General features: G+C 43.6%; 1 long non-coding RNA gene across 1 annotated transcript; it reads right to left on the minus strand.

The window, feature by feature from the left end:
- Positions 1 to 3,878: 3,878 nt before the first annotated feature.
- On the minus strand, positions 3,879 to 6,021 carry LOC143841974 (uncharacterized). Its single transcript, XR_013232959.1, has 3 exons — positions 5,935 to 6,021; positions 5,535 to 5,782; positions 3,879 to 4,120 (listed from the first exon to the last, which is right to left on the minus strand). It is a non-coding gene; the product is annotated as an uncharacterized LOC143841974 (long non-coding RNA).
- Between the last annotated feature and the right edge of the window lie 10,122 nt (positions 6,022 to 16,143).

Consider the following 16,143-nt stretch of genomic DNA (forward strand, 5'->3'; position numbering starts at 1 on the left):
GCAGTGCAGTGCAGGAGGACAGCTGGGATAGACACACCTCCCAAAGACTCTCCCAAATGGGAGAGTCTGCTGATGCTTCTAACTGGATAAAGTACCTGCCATCTACAGTATATGCTGACTCACTATATCCCTTTCCCACTGTTTCCCCACTTTTACCATCTTCTTCTCCTTCATACTGGAGATTGCATGGGTGCCAGAAATAACAATGGATACTTCCACATGCCACAATTTCAAATGATTTGATGTAGAAATTCAAATACATGAAAGAGGGGATTTGTTTTAATTACTGTCTGAGCATACAATTCTACTTCATACATGTACACATGCTAGGGCTGCCAGGACCCGCTCTGGCTATCATTAGGGGATGGGAGAGTGCCAGATCAAAGAACAGAAACTCCCAGAGATTTAGGGATAGACCGTGGGGAAGACAGGAATCTCAGTGAGATACAATGCCATAGGGTCCACCCTCCTAGGCATCAACTTTCTCCAGGGAAACTGATCTCGGTAGTCTGGTGATGAGTTTTAATTCCAGGGGATCCCCAGGCCCCAACTGGAAGCTGGCATTCCTAATGCACACATGAACACACATGCACACACAGTGATTTCACAACAACAACAAAAATAGTGAGGAAGGTCTTGAATGCAAGGAGTTCTGCATTAGCACCTAAACCCCAGCATTCCACAGGAGCCCCTGAAGCAGCTGAGCAGGGGTTGGCATAAGCATAATCTTGTGATAGTGCCAGCTCATATGTGATACTTGCATGGACTAGTTCTCCTTCATCATTATCCCCTACAAAAATAAGAAATTCTCCAGAGCTGTGGTGATCATTTTGTATGGAGCTATAGGGCACTGCCTGGCTTGTTCTATTGTTTGCAATCTTGACAACACATTCTGAAAGGTACAGTTGTTTTATGCTTTGTTGTTGTGGTTATTGTTGTTGCTATTTAATTTGTTACCTACCACTCCTGAACCAGCTCATGGCGAATTACAGACATCCAGTTAAAAGCCCCATTAAAACAGACACAAAAATATCATACAATAAACCAAACAACATAGTGGAAACACCCCCCCCCACACCCCTCCCGCCCCTACCTCTAGAGGGAAGAGGAAGGAGAGATGAGATAACCAGAGTTGCTGCTTGACACTGGGGGGATCGATCTTCCCCACTGCCCCATCCTCAACCATAGACCTGGCAGAAGAGCTTCCGTTTGCAGGCCCTGCAGAATACCGAAAGGTCCTGCAGGACCCGCAGCTCACCCGGGAGCTCATTCCACCAGGTCAGGGCCAGGACTGAAAAGGCCCTGGCCCTGGTCAAGGCCAGGCATGCTTCTTTGGGGCTGGGAACAATGAGTGAATTGTCACCCGCAGAGCTTAAGGTGGGTCCCAACCTGCATAAGGCCTTAAAGGTTAAAACCAAAACCTTTAACCAGATCTGGACAGCAACTGGCAACCAGTGCAGCTGCCTCAGCACAGGCTGGATGTGGGCTCTCCACGTTGTTCCTGTGAGAACCCTAGCATCTGTGTTTTGCTCCAGCTGGAGTCTCTAGATTTATTCTAGATGTCCTTACTGAAAAAAAAAACAAGTGAACTACTCAGTGAACAAGCTCCTTTTATTGATATGGAATATATACACCATGACAATCAATATTCTTTAGAGTTTCAGTCCAGAAATGTAGGTGGGAGACAGACTTTAAAAAACATAATCATAAAAAAGAGGAAAAGACGAGGGGGGGGGAAATATAAGCTGTCAGGAAGGAGGACTGGAGTCAATGAGACAAGAGAAGGGGTAACTGAAGAAAGATGACATCAACCATCATTCTGGTTCTACTTAGCAAAGGAGAAAATAATAGTAATTTAAAAAGATTGACAGACATATGTTTAGTGTGACCATGAAGCACACTGCAATCTGAGAAATCAAAGATGCATCCTTTCCAGAAGGAGAACAGATTTGGCTAAGAGATGGCTAAGAGATGTCACTCAATCTAAGTTGGCTAAGAGATGTCACTCAATCAGCTTGTTGGGGGTGGGGGGAGAGGGAATCTCCAGTGGACATGCTTTCTGTGTAAAATACTAATTATATATATGCAGTAGCTTTATATGCATAGCCAGCCCTGCTCTCAAGTAGCTCCAAATCACAGAAGAGCAGGACACATAGAATGCTACAACTAGGATAGCAATGTATAATGTAGTTGGGTGACACAGATATGGGTTCACGTTAAGTCATAAAGCTCACCAAATGGGGTTAGGGAAGTCTGTCTGTCTCTCTTTCTCTCTTTGTCTCATCATTTGTCTCAGCCTCAGAGGACTGATGTAAAGATGAAGAGGAAAACCCCCATATATTATATGCCTTAGAAAACACTTGGAATACATGATTTTATTCAAAGAAGGATTCCACAGCATATTCCTCCCAGTTGTTTTTTACTCTTGGGAAGATCATTGCTGTGGTTCTGGGAGCCACGTACACAGCTGTGCAAGTAACAGCATTGTATGGAGGAGGGGGAAAGAAGTAAAGCTGACCCTTTTCAGCGTCACTGAAAGACGGAGGAAGGTTACAATCGTCTCCTGATACATGCAGCTATTTGTTCAAATGGGCTATAGAAGCCCAGGAATAATCAAATGGGAAGCTGCTATGGATGAAATGAGGGCAAGGAGAACCTTTGATTCTTTTTGATAGACCAATCAATAGAGGAAGCCAGAAGGTGATTCAGCATCTCACATATACACGGCGGTCACTGGGGCCGATTCTGCACAGGCGAATAAGGCTGGAACGGAGCTCATATGGACGCAGGGCTAATCCCTGCTTTCACATGATGCTGAAACCAGGGCCCATTCTGCACATATTGGATAATGCACTCAATGTGCTTTTGCAGCTGGATTTTCCCGTGCAGAACAAGATAATCTACTTTTAAAGTACATTGAAAGTGCATTATCCAGTATGTGCAGAATGGGCCCAGGCTAACCTCCTCCCAGGTCTGCTCCAAATTGGGCCATTGTTTGCCCTGCACAAAAGAAGAATAAGATTTTGTTATTATATGAAGCTTTTCTCTACCCAAAGGAGTCTCAAAACAGCTTACATTCGCCTTCCCTTTCCTCTCCCCACAACAAACACCCTGTAAGGTAAGGTAGGTGATGCTGAGAGAGCCCTAATATTACTGCTCGGTCAGAGCAGTTTTCTCAGTGCTGTGGCTATCCCAAGGTCACCCAGCTGGTTGCATGTGGGGGAGCGCGGAATCAAACCTGGCTCACCAGATTAGAAGTCTGCACTCCTAACCACTACACCAAGCTGGGTCTCTCAAAAGGAACATGGAAGAATTCACACTCCCTTTTTAAAAGTGGGGAATATGGGGCCCAGAGAGAGAGAGAGAGAGAGAGAGAGAGAGAGAGAGACTCCTACCCATTAAGGAAACCCTTCCAGTGCCATCAAGAAACCCCAAGTTTTCACAAAAACCTGGCTGAGAAAGCCTGGTTTATACCCTTACAGTTGGGAACTTCTGGATACCTCTGACTAATATGTAAATAATTCAGAAGGGCAACACATATAAATATTATTTATGAATGTAAATTTATATCTCACTTTGACCCTAGGCCAGAGCTAATGTTAGCAATTATTCATATGTGAATTGCATGTTTGTTCCACAGGGGATCCCAATACAATTAGATAGGCAGAGGCCAAACAAAGGAAGGAAAACAAAACCCAAATCACCCATGCAAATACATTTTAAGCCTACAGAGATACAACCATTTTCTGTAGGGCCCCTAACACCAGCCTCATGTTTTAAATTTTAATTAATATGAGCCACTTAGGATGGCAATTCTTGTATGGAAAACATGCTAAAAATTTAATAAACAGCTTTGCAACATAACCAACACCCTTGAATGCAAGTATTCCTGGCCACCACACCATTTCCAAGTTGCTGCAACTATTATCCAGGTTTATCTTCTGAAGGATGAAATTCCTCCTTCTGCGGCTGAAATTAGTGATCATGTGCTTCATTGGAGAAACTTCACAATAATGGTGTGGTGGAAATGGAAGCCCAGTACAAGATTTCCCCCGGCTGTTCCTAGGACGCCTTTTTGGCTAGGTCTATGAACAAGCTTCAGGCAGGTTTGTGAGACAGGCTGAAACAATAAAGTGGAACAGTCACAAGTCATTACTAGACTGCGGTTTCTATAGGACACTGTCCACCCATAACACAGTAAATGAAATTCTATCAGCCCAAAGCTATCTCCCATCAGAGTTTTCTAACCCAATTTAAAACGGTCTGAGTAGATTTCTAACATCAAAACAAGACTAGCATAAAATAGAACCCGGCAATCTCATTTATTTGTGCCTCAGTCATGGAGCAGATTCTTGAGTGAAATTCTGAAGCTACTGCAGTTGCTGACAATCTGTCATGATGACCTCACTTCAGACAGCAACATTTTTTCAGGGAATGCAAAGTCAGATTCCCTAAAACTCTGAATAAGGCATATCTCCTTGCCTGCAAATGTGACAGTACATGCATATGTATGCTCAGTGATACCTTTGATGCAGTTGCCTTCATCCCAAAAGGTTTCTTGCCCAAAACAGATATCTATCTGTTTGGGAATCTTTCAAGTCTGTTGTCATCACCAGGTCTGGTTCAGATTTCTAATAGTGTTTACTCTGTTATACACAGACACAATTTGCATGTATCCATATGGATGTTATGGAGCAGGCTAGCGATCTTGGAGATCCTGGACTGCTATTACCACTCAGTGATGACACGTGACGCACTCCACCTTCCTTCCGACACTGCAAAAATATTATTTCACTGCATTGAATTGTATTAGTGATTTTTAAAAAAACTTTAGGATCCAGTTTGTTTGCTTCCTTCCAGCCTTCAGGTGTTCTGTAATGATACACTTTATAGAATTGTTTGGAGGATTTAAAGCTGGTCACATATCTCTGTGGGTTTTTATATGAACCCTACTAGGTATCTTATTATTTGCTCTCCATATATTACTTATTGAGTAAGTGGGACTGAGAGATAGCGGCTTGCCTAAGAACAAATGTAACCTTTCCCCTTATGGTTCTGCAATAAAATGGGCCAGAGATTTACTTGTTTAATCAAAGTGTGGGGTTCAGAAGGACTAATAGATCATGGCAATAGACCGTTATAATGTTATTGTTATGACACAATAGCAATTACTGATTTTTAAAAAGCCCTCCAGTGGCACAGTTGTGGGGAAATTCAAAGAAACTAAAAGGTAAAGGTAAAGGTATCCCCTGTGCAAGCACCGGGTCATGTCTGACCCTTGGGGTGACGCCCTCTAGCGTTTTCATGGCAGACTCAATACGGGGTGGTTTGCCAGTGCCTTCCCCAGTCATTACCGTTTACCCCCCAGCAAGCTGGGTACTCATTTTACCGACCTCAGAAGGATGGAAGGCTGAGTCAACCTTGAGCCGGCTGCTGGGATTGAACTCCCAGCCTCATGGACAAAGCTTTCAGGCAGCTGCCTTACCTCTCTGCGCCACAAGAGGCTCATTCAAAGAAACTAGAAGCACACAAACCTCCTGTGGACTTTCCATTTCCAATGCAGATGCTGCTGTACTGGCAACGGTGACCGATACCTCACTCCTGGAATCGGAGGACTTCCTTACTACCTCCTTGTCCAATTCCACTATGTCAGAATGCTGCACTGAATAGCCTGGAGGGTGGGGTTTCTGGGCTCTGGCTTCCATAGTAACTCATACCTTAACTTCAGCCCAGAAGGAATTTACTCATGAGTCTTACAAATGTAAATGGGAGAGGTTACCCACTGGAAGAAGATTTGGGTTTTATATCCCACTTTTCATTACCTGAAGGACTCTCAACATGGCTTACAATCTCCTCCTTCTCCCCACAATAGACAACCTCCGAGGTAGGTATTAAAGCTGAGAGAGCTCTGAGAAGTTTTTTGTGATAACAAACCTTATCAGGAATGTGACTAGCCCCAAATCATCCAGCTGGCTGCTTGTTGAGAAACAGGAAAACAAACTCTTATTTAGCAGCCCAGCATGGCCTGGGACTGCCATTGAAGAAGCAGGAGGGACAGCTGAGGGAGACATGGGGGAGGGGAAGGCGAGGAGTCATGAGGTGCATGCAGCCGGGAAGGTAGCGTGTTGCCTCATGATTGGCTGGAAGGGAGGGAGATGGGTGCAGGCTCAGGATAGTGCTGGGTGACATGGATATGATCTCCACCTTCCCTCCTTAGTTGCCTTAGGCTTCTGCCTGGGGTTGGTTGGCTTGGCCACAGCATGGTTCGGGTTGTTATGGTCGCGGGGTGTTTTAGTCATAGCTTGTGGGGTGGCAGGGGGCAGAGCCAGTTTGGTGGGGGGAAGCCTAGTGTGGTAAACTCCCCAACTGGGGGCCTCTCTAAAGAGGTGGCAGGCCTGTGAGTGGATGCCAAACCCGGCTGGGGGAGGCACAGGATTCACAGGGCTGGTTGGCCTGGGATGGGTCTGGGAGAGGACTGTGCCTCCTCCAGCGTCCTGGGTGGACACTTCCCTTGGTTACAGATGCCAGTGGCTTAAAGGGATCTGAGTTCCCACCTGGGAACTGGACAGGGTCATACAAGTCACTGTCAGGGGATAGAGCAGTTGGTTGACTGCATAAGGCGGTTCTCAACCACCTGCCTACCCAATATCCTAAAGGTGTTATGTTCAATAAAAGCTGTGGCCATATTAATGCCAAGACATGTGTGAGTGTCTCCTTATCAGCCGAGGACTCCCTCCCTGCAAGTCAATCACTACACCAAGGTGGGCATCTGAACAGGGGATATCCTGCTGGCTGATATTGTCTCTTAAGTATTACCCCTGAAGGAGTCTGGTTGGACAGCATCATCTATTAAGATGCACCTAGTTGCTATATCAGCATTCCATGCTGGGTTTGAGGATTCCACTGTATTTTGAACAGTATGTCCAAATAATTTATAAAAGGTTTGTCCAGGCTCTGTCCACCGGTGTTCAAGGTCTCAGGGGTGCTTGTCCTTGGGTCTGTCATCATTACTCTATAAATCTTTTGAATGCATGGCCATGTGGGATTTGTAGTTCCTTTCATACAAGAAGCTTTTCTGGTTACTCTAACATCTGCCCTGAGGCTCTTATGCATGATCATCCTTTTATTAGATTTCACACAGAAAAGCTGGTACTTAGATAAAGCCTTGGATTCTTCCCCAAAGTGATATTAGCCTTCCACCTTTCATAGGACATCACTCTGTGTCTTTCCCTTTCCCATTCTCAGAGCCAGAATGAAGTCTCCATACACCAGATTTTGGAAGGAGCCTACTTTTCTGTTAGTTTACAAAAGACATAAGGATCAACATGAGGTTTATGGATCACCCTGGCCTAGCAGGGGGAATCCTAATAGGAAGAGAACAACCCAAGCCTTGCCTTGGTGAATTCAGTGTCTCAGGGCCTCAGAGAAGGCATTTTATATCCTTTCCGAGTTGTGTCCATCAGTGATCCCCAATCCCCGGGCCGGGGACTGGTACCGGTCCATAGATCAGTCAGTACTGGGCCACAGCTCCTACTCGTCCTCCTCCCCGGCTGCTGCCTTGGGGGCTACCCTGCCACTGTGCTGCTGGCTCACCTTTGGTGCTCTCCAGTGGCCGCCATAGCTGGGCCGCCCCCTCAGCATGGTACTGCGCAGCTCCTGCTGGCAGCAACCCCCAGCGGGCAATGGGAAATCAGGGGCACTGGCGGAAAAGCAAGTAGAGCAGGGGCTCAGGCGGCAGCGGCGACATCCCTCAGCAAAAAACTACCCCCTCCCGGGCCTCAATAAAATTGTCAAGCGTTGAGTGATCCCCGGTGATAAAAAGGTTGGGGACCACTGGTGTACATCGTGGGAAAACACATAGGCTGGGTGGGCTTTCTGGGGAGTGAACAAAAGGTTTGATTGATTGCCCCAGGAATGTTAGTGATCAAGATGATGAGATTTAACAAAAGGGAATATTTGGGGGAAATGGGAAGCTTCAGGAGGATTCTGGATATAAGCTAATAACTAGGGACATTCCGCACAGGAAAAAATTAGCCTTACACCAGTGCAATAGTGTAACGCTAATTAAAAATGTGCCTCCTGGAATTCCCCACCTGCTGGCTCCTCTGCTGCCGTCTCGCGCTTCCTGCCCTTTTTGCATGGCTGCTTGAAATGGCATAAGAGGAGAACGTGCTTCCCCCTGTCAATCAAGACAGTCAGCCAATCACCTTTCTTCCTCATTTAAAGGGACCGCAATGCCAGCTAATTTTTTTTTAAATAAAAGTTTTCAGTTTTTCAGTTCTCAGGTCTCAGGTGGCTTTTTTTTTTTACTGCCATCCCTCTTGGAAACCTCAGTCTTGAAGCTGTTAAGTAATCCCCCCCAATTTTTTTAGGGGGGGGGAGAGGCATGCTTTTAGTGTAAACTGGTGAGGAAAAGTTTTTCTCACTCTCTGCCTGGTCAATTGTGTGCCTATTTGTTGCCCCAGGCAGTTTTTTTAAGAAATCAAAAATAGAAAACCACATTCGGGTGAAGAGAGAGGGAGGTGGGCTTGAGGACGGGCACTGGAGCTGGAGATCTCACTGCTTTGGTAACACTGCTTTGGTAGGTTCTCCTTCTTTGGAAGTTTTTATGCAGAGGCTAGATAGCCATATGACAGAAATGCTGATTCTGTAAACCTAGGCAGTGTCAGGTGCCCTTTTTTCCAATCCCCCCTCTGAGCCTCCTGCTCGCCCACCCCCTCTTTCCCCCCTGTTTTCCCCTTCTCTGGGCAGGCTCTGCTCGCTCTGCTTAAAAGTGTTTAAAAACATAGTCGCTCTGATCACTGCTTTCCTTCCCCCCCTTTTCTTTCCTCTCTCTGGGTGGTGGGATCCGGTGCTCCGCTTTTAAATGCAGAAAGAAAGTGCACACCATCCAGCCTGCTGGCTCCAGCAGTTTCACACCCCGCTGGCTTCAAACTCTCCGGAAAGGGTAGTTTCTGACTCTCCTGTTGAAGGGGAAGGGTCTACTCATGTGCCTTTAAAAACCTGGATCTGATCTAAGAGTGGTGTTGCAGTCAATTTTCCTGGATTATGTGTTGCCTTAGCTGAGTGACTGTCTATGTGTCCTGTTTTTCAATAAACCAACTTTCTGGTAAAGTGCTGATTGTTGGTAGTCACTAGGGTTGGATATCGAGGAGGGGCCCGCGACTGCACTATCTTCTGGGGTTCGTGACAGGCAGATTTTATGTGGGTGGACAGAAAGGATTGTGTAGGTGCTTAGCTCTTGTGGCCATTTCCTGCATTCTACATGGGTTGGACTAGATGACCCTGGAGGTCCCTTCCAACTCTATTATTCTATGTTCAGGTGACAGGTCAAGAAACCAATTACTATCATACATAAGATCACCTTTTCCTTTCACTATCACCTAAACTTAATCCCTTTATTTCAGTGTCACCTGTCCACTCAAGATTTCCTAGGTCATCAACAGGCAACTCCAATAAATCCATCATCACAATTGTTCTCCATTTCTATTGGAAAAGAAACACAGCCTTCCCATAGCCAAGGGTACAATTTTCTTATAAGTCCTGAAAATGCACTCACTGTGTTGTGAATTCCTGGTACCAACCACATGCACTACCTATTTGTGGGCTTTTTCTCTCCTTGGCTGTTTCTCTCTAGATCTCCTGCTTCTGTGAATTTTTCCAGGACTGGTAAATAACAGCCAGTTCCTAAAATACTGTTGCTCTGCTCCTCCCTGTCTTTTCAGTTAGTTCTTGAATATTTTGTGTTTTGCTGAATTAACCTTTCTTTTTCTATTTTCTCGTTTTCTTTGTTAATAAAAAAGATTCTTTAATTCAAACAAATCACATATTTATTTTGAGAGTTCTCACGGGGACAATTGTAGTAAATGCTGGTGTTTCAGTTCCACACTAATTCCCCCAACTGCTTCTTGGGTAAGACACGTCTGCTTCAAAAGCACCAGTTTCATCATTGAGGTGATGGGAAAGGAGGTCCTATGACTGATGGACAAATTAAAAATTGGCAAACCATCAGGCCCGGATGGCATACACCCAAGAGTTCTAAAAGAACTCAAAAGTGAATTTGTGGACCTCCTGACAAAACATAGGCAATCTATCACTAAAATCTTTCTCCATTCCCAAGGACTGGAAGGTTGCTAATGTAACCCCCAACTTTAAAAAAGGTTTCCAGAGGAAATCCAGGAAATTATAGGCCAGTCAGTCTAACATTGTTACCTGGCATTTGTTATTCTAGACAGAGTTAGTAGGCACACTGATGAGCAAAAGCTACTGAATAAGAATCAGCATAGATTGTGGAAGGGGAGATCTTGTCTCAGTAATCTTTTGGAGTTCTTTGAGGAGGTGAATATACACGTGGACAGGGGTAATCCAGTAGATGTGGTTTACCTAAATGGCTCTTGTGGCCATTTCCTGCATTCTACACTTTTGATAAAGTTCTGCATTCAAGGCTTCTAAGTAAACTCAGCAGTCCTCTTTTTGATTCAAAACTGGTTAGATTACAGGAAGCAGTGAGTGAATGTAAATGGACAGCTTCCACAGTGGAAGCTGACAAGCACTGGGCTACTACAGGGTTTGGTATTAAGTCTCGTGCTTTTAACTTATTCATTAATGAATATGGCTTGGGGCTGGGGTAGCTATGGGACTGTCTTCTCCGATATGTTCTTGTGGGAATTAAGATCACAGAGACATTCCCTCTTTACTGCCCTGTCAATCAAAGAAGCTCATTTGTTGGATTTAATTAAAGCAGCCCTAAATTGTGATTCCAAATTTTGGGTTGATAGTTTTTTGTCTACTCTGTTTTATGTGTTTTATTTCTTTGTGAGCTTCATCAAAAAGAAATACCGCTAATAAATATTTTAAATGAATGTGCACTGGATAATGGTGTTGAGAAACACTGTGCCTTAACTGCCACTTACAATTTCCATGGCTATAGAGGAGGTTTAAAAAAAATGATTTCCTCTTTTGTAGGATCCCCAAACATCCCCCCTACTGCTCCCCCTACATCCATAGGGGTAATTACAAGGCCTCCTTCAGGAAGTGAAAACTGACAAATCACCTGCCCATCACCATGCTCATGGAAACTGTAGGCAGGACCCAAGCCTGTTTGTGTTTTGTTCAATGCAATGCATTTTAAATTATGTTTAGAACAGCCTAAGGATTCAATCACCTTGCTGTCAGCCTCCATGCTGGAAAAGCAAGCATGCCTGAGCTTGCTCTCTCTGCAAACACACCACAATGGATATTTTCACACTTTGTAAGCTGGCCACATGTTGCCGAGAATTTTCTTTCTCTCTTATGAGCATGGATCATCATCTTCACAGGAAGGTTCATTACAGTATGACATCATTGTGATCAGAAGTAATTATTAGCATCACATCCTGCAAGCTATACCGAAGTGCATTTCAACAATACCAAAGAAGTAATATATAGCTACATGGGGCACTAAAACCCTACTGATTTTGATAGATGCAAATAAAACATGTATTTCACTCAGCTACTGAAATCAGTGGCCAGTACAATGGGATCTTAAGTATGCTTAGAAATAAACGACACTGGCTGATCTGAAAGTTACTTTCCTATGAGGGTCAACCTTAAAATTGCATCACTGGCTGCATAAAGTATAATGAACAGATTTTACCCATTCTGTTCCTTATCATTCCAGAACTCCCTGTAGGGTACATTATGTTCCTTCTTATGTCTGCTTAACAAGGATAATTTTAAATATAATCCTGGAATTGCACCATGCACAGTTTGCCACAGCAGCCATGTCAGCCCATTTTTTTTCTCTCATTGAGAAAACACTGAAATATGCTGAGATCACATGAATGTTTACATTTTGATTGTGTGATGTGCTCAATCTAGGATGAGGGATGAGTAAATGCACTTTATGGGACCTTGTAACATGGCCCATGAATTTCATTTTAGATGTAAACTAGAATAAATAACTGTTTTGACTCATGAGATTATATCTATGCCATGGGGTCATGTATGTGTACATGTGCATGTGTGTATACATTGTATAGATATTACAAGTTTGTATCTGGCCTAGAAAAATTATGCTTGGGTCCTGTACACACTGGTTAATAGGCATATCAGAGAATCTTGGTACAATTGTGTTTGGTTGGATACAGCACCATAAGAAACACACACAGTTAAACCACTGCCCCCCCCCCCCCAATGGTGGCTTTCTCATTTCCATAACTATTAGAACACTTGGGTTCCTCTTGGAATTGCAGTCAGCAAGTGATTTGATTAAGTCATCCTTAAAGGGCTGTTGTAAAGTTTTAGGCTGCTAAGGTGTACCCACGTGTTCACTTGTGACACCTAATGGTCAATCTGAGGTTGCAATGGAAAAAATCTGAGCACATGCTCTGGGGATTCCTTTGTTTAAATTCAGCTCCCACCCCCTTTCTCTTTCTTCAGGAAGAGAAAGAGCAGATCAGTGTGTGCTCTTTGATTAAGCAAGCAAGCAGCTACCAGACATAGTTCTCTCTCTATCAGTTGATACATGGGTATATAGTCTGTCTGCATATTAGCCACAAAAGGCTTGCAGTCTGCTGATTTTAACTATCCTTAAAGCTTTCGTACTCTGCTTCAGTAAGGAGACTGAAGCAAATGAATATGATATATGTTTGCAAATAAACTTTTCCAGTAAAGATTACTCTCTTTTAAACCTCAGAACACTTTGTGTCTCATTCACAAAATAACTGCATACTTTCAAAACACTCTGTTACTCTGCAGTTCTATTTCTCTGCGGGGGACTCAGGACCGAGCTAAGTCCAAATGTTCTAATAATTCCACAGCCTGGGATTAGAAAGAGCTGCTGGGGAGGAGGGGGGGTGGGAGATGGAAAATATCCATGTCTGCCTGTTCCATCTGCTCACAGACTATGGGAATCAAATTTCAAAGTTTTCCCTCTCTTTTTTTAGTTTTTAATCAATGCAGATGTATACAATGAAGTGAAGGTCAGAGCCGAATCCATTCTCCTTTTCATTTCCACCAATCCACTTTGTGCACTGGTAACCTGGGCTTTTCTGTACTGGCCTTTTTATTCCCTGTGATTCCGAATTTTAAAAAGTTCATCTACACCCATTTTGATATTTAGCACTTAAAATTTTCCCTTTGCAATGTCTGTAATTGATCTGTGGTGACACTACCTTTCCCCATGATATCCAGGAGTGTATATAACTCATTACATCTGAGAAGTGCTCCAAAAGCCCCAGTATTTCAAGTGTGGATGTCAGAGTTTTGCTGGATTAACCTTCTTCCCCCTTCTCTACACCACCAACACTGATGTAGCATCGTAGTTTGTCGCTGATTGATCAGGGTCATCAATTCAAAGACTGCAGGAAAACTGGTTCCCAGTTGCCATTTCCTCACAAGATTTATTTTTGCCTTCATTTTTAAGTGCCTGTGCTCCAAAAGCCCACACTTCTATGTGCCAAAATTGGCCTTTTGTATTGTCTTTCTCCCCCCCCCCCCATTCACTCAGGAAAAGAAAAATAAACAAGAAGCCTCATGCTCCATTCCCCATCCCCCATTTGCTTTGGCTGTAGACAAAAGGCAGGAAATAAACCCCTGCACAACCTTGTGCTCTTTCAATTTTGGGGGAAAGGAAGGCAGAAGATCCGAGTTCAGATCTATCTGAACTAAGCAGGATCAACAATGGGGAAAAAAGTGAGTGCAATACCAGCCCTTGAAAGGCAGTCAGCAGCTGCCAAATCAGGGTCCTTGGAACATCTGGAAGGAGGGGTAGAGTAGGGGAAATATCCCTTTAATGGAGGTTTCAGTCAGAAACGGTAACTTTAGAAATTCTTTAAGCAAGGAATGGATCTTGCTCTGTATCCAGCCACTTGAGATGGAAGTGAGTTATTTAGTGTTGTGGTCTGTCATATTAGGCCCTAATAGGTGGATCTCATATGTAGTCTTTCTGGGTTATTTGGAAGCTATGGGTCAGTAGGATATCATAATAAAGCTGTGGGAAAAGAAACAACTTTTAAAGTCCAAAGTAGTCTAGTGGTTACTGGCATTTTCTGCACTCTGGCACAATATTTTATAAAGAAACTACATCTCCAGATTTCTATTTTTCAACAAGCTATATTTGCATGAAATTGTCCCGAGCATCCACAGTTTACTTTCCCCTCACTTGTTGTTTTAAATCCCTGCTTTTCTCCTTGATATTAAAGATGAGAAAGGTTATAATCTATTTTGTACTAAGGTAGGGAAGAGAATACCTCATGCACATCATCACAATTTACCACCATGGAGGCTAACAATAAATAGTACCACATACTAGGTATCCCATGTGCAAGCACAGAGTCATGTCTGACCCTTGGGGTGATGCTCTCTTGCATTTTCTTGGCAGACTCAATACAGGGTGGTTTGCCATTCCCTTCCCCAGTAATTACCGTTTTACCCCCCAGCAAGCTGGGTCCTCATTTTACCGACCTTGGAAGGATGGAAGGCTGAGTCAACCTTGAGCCAACTGCTGGGATCAAACTCCCAGCCTCATGGTCAGAGCTTCAGACAGCATGTTGGCTGCTTTACCACCTTGCACATACTAACAGGCCAGTAAATAAATCAGTTATTAAAGATTTGCTGTATTATTTTGAAGACTAAGACTCTATTACTACTTAGGGCAACATAGATTAGCAAGACAAGGAAGAGCTCTGAAACTGAGGGTTTTTTAAAATGAATCTCTTCCAGATGTTCATATATTATAATGAGTTACATTGTGAATGCAAAACATAAGTACAAGTTAGAGTGGCAGGTGTTTGAAATGATATCCCTTGGGGTCCAAAACTGAAATGCAAGGAATCACAGATCAGCTATTAGAGAAAACAGTTTGCAAACAAAAAAGAAAGCTTCCCTGAAGCAAACTGTAGGTTTTTGAAGGTAGAGTATTTACTGAGATCAACTTGGCTTCATTAGCAACAACTTGTATTGCTTCCAGTATTATCATATATTTCCAAGTTCCAGGTTTGGGAGTTTTTTTGAGGAAAATATAGCAGGAATCCCAGGGGTAACTGCATACCTGTTGTTTGGATCAGATCAGGGCTTAACCAACCTGTGTTCTTTTTTGCAAACAAATATAATGGAGAACTAATGTTTCTAAACATTCTGGGGCCCAATTCCGCTCAGAAGCATGATCTGGGGAAGAGCTTCAGCTTTCCCTGCCACGCTGTTTTCTCTAGCAGGAGAATCATATTTTCTACACTGGCTGTTAGTTCCCTGATGTTAGGTTTGTCTGCTGGTTGGCGGAACTCTGACTCAACTCAACTCACAGATAACACGTACTTCTCCAGCCAGCACAAAGTGGCTTAAAATCTCCTTTAGCTTAATCCGGCCCTACAAACGATAGCATGCTGAGAGGAGCTGTAACTTCACAGTTCACCTCTCATGCAGGCAAGTATTAGGCAACAAAATGGTAATGGTTGAGACCCTAGGTTGTCCCCTTCCCCAACCCCCATAACTATTAAGCTTTGAGGCTGATTTGGGAATTGTACCCCCTACCAAGAAAAGTCCTGGTGTGCTTGCCAAACATAAGCAAAAGTCTGGCCTATTCTAGCCAGTGTCAGCCAGGACCTAACAGGTACAAGAGCAGGTCTGATTAAAAATATATAATCCCACTCTGACAGTCCCCCAACAAAACAAAACACAATCTGAAAGAGCACCAAAAATTCCTCCTTCTCTCCTAAAGCAACTAGCTAATCCCACCATTCCAATACAGGGATGGATGTGTGGGCAGCTCCAAATGGTAAATATCTTTACAAGGGAAAAGAAGCCTGCTTGTTCCTATATCTTGATGTCTTGGGAACCCAGTCTCCCATCACACCCAGCATTTTTTTAGAGATGAATTGGGCAAAAGAAATTCCCAGCCACATGGATTTCAGGTTTGTTTCCCATGCAGCTGGAGACTTCATTTATAACTCCTCAAATACTTGGATTAATTAGTTAACAAGGGCACATTGTGATGTTCAGCTTGCCTGGAAAACTTGAAAACACAGTAAGTCTGCCATACTGCCACTCCTCCTTGTGCCAAAATTATTTTCAAAGAAACTTCAACTCATATTTCAGTTCATTTCAGGCTCTGTTAGACAGCTCTTGTACACTGAGAAAAGAAGCTGTGGTTATTTAGAATTTTAG

The sequence above is a fragment of the Paroedura picta genome, chromosome 1 (assembly GCF_049243985.1).
Source record: "Paroedura picta isolate Pp20150507F chromosome 1, Ppicta_v3.0, whole genome shotgun sequence".
NCBI lineage: Eukaryota > Metazoa > Chordata > Lepidosauria > Squamata > Gekkonidae > Paroedura > Paroedura picta.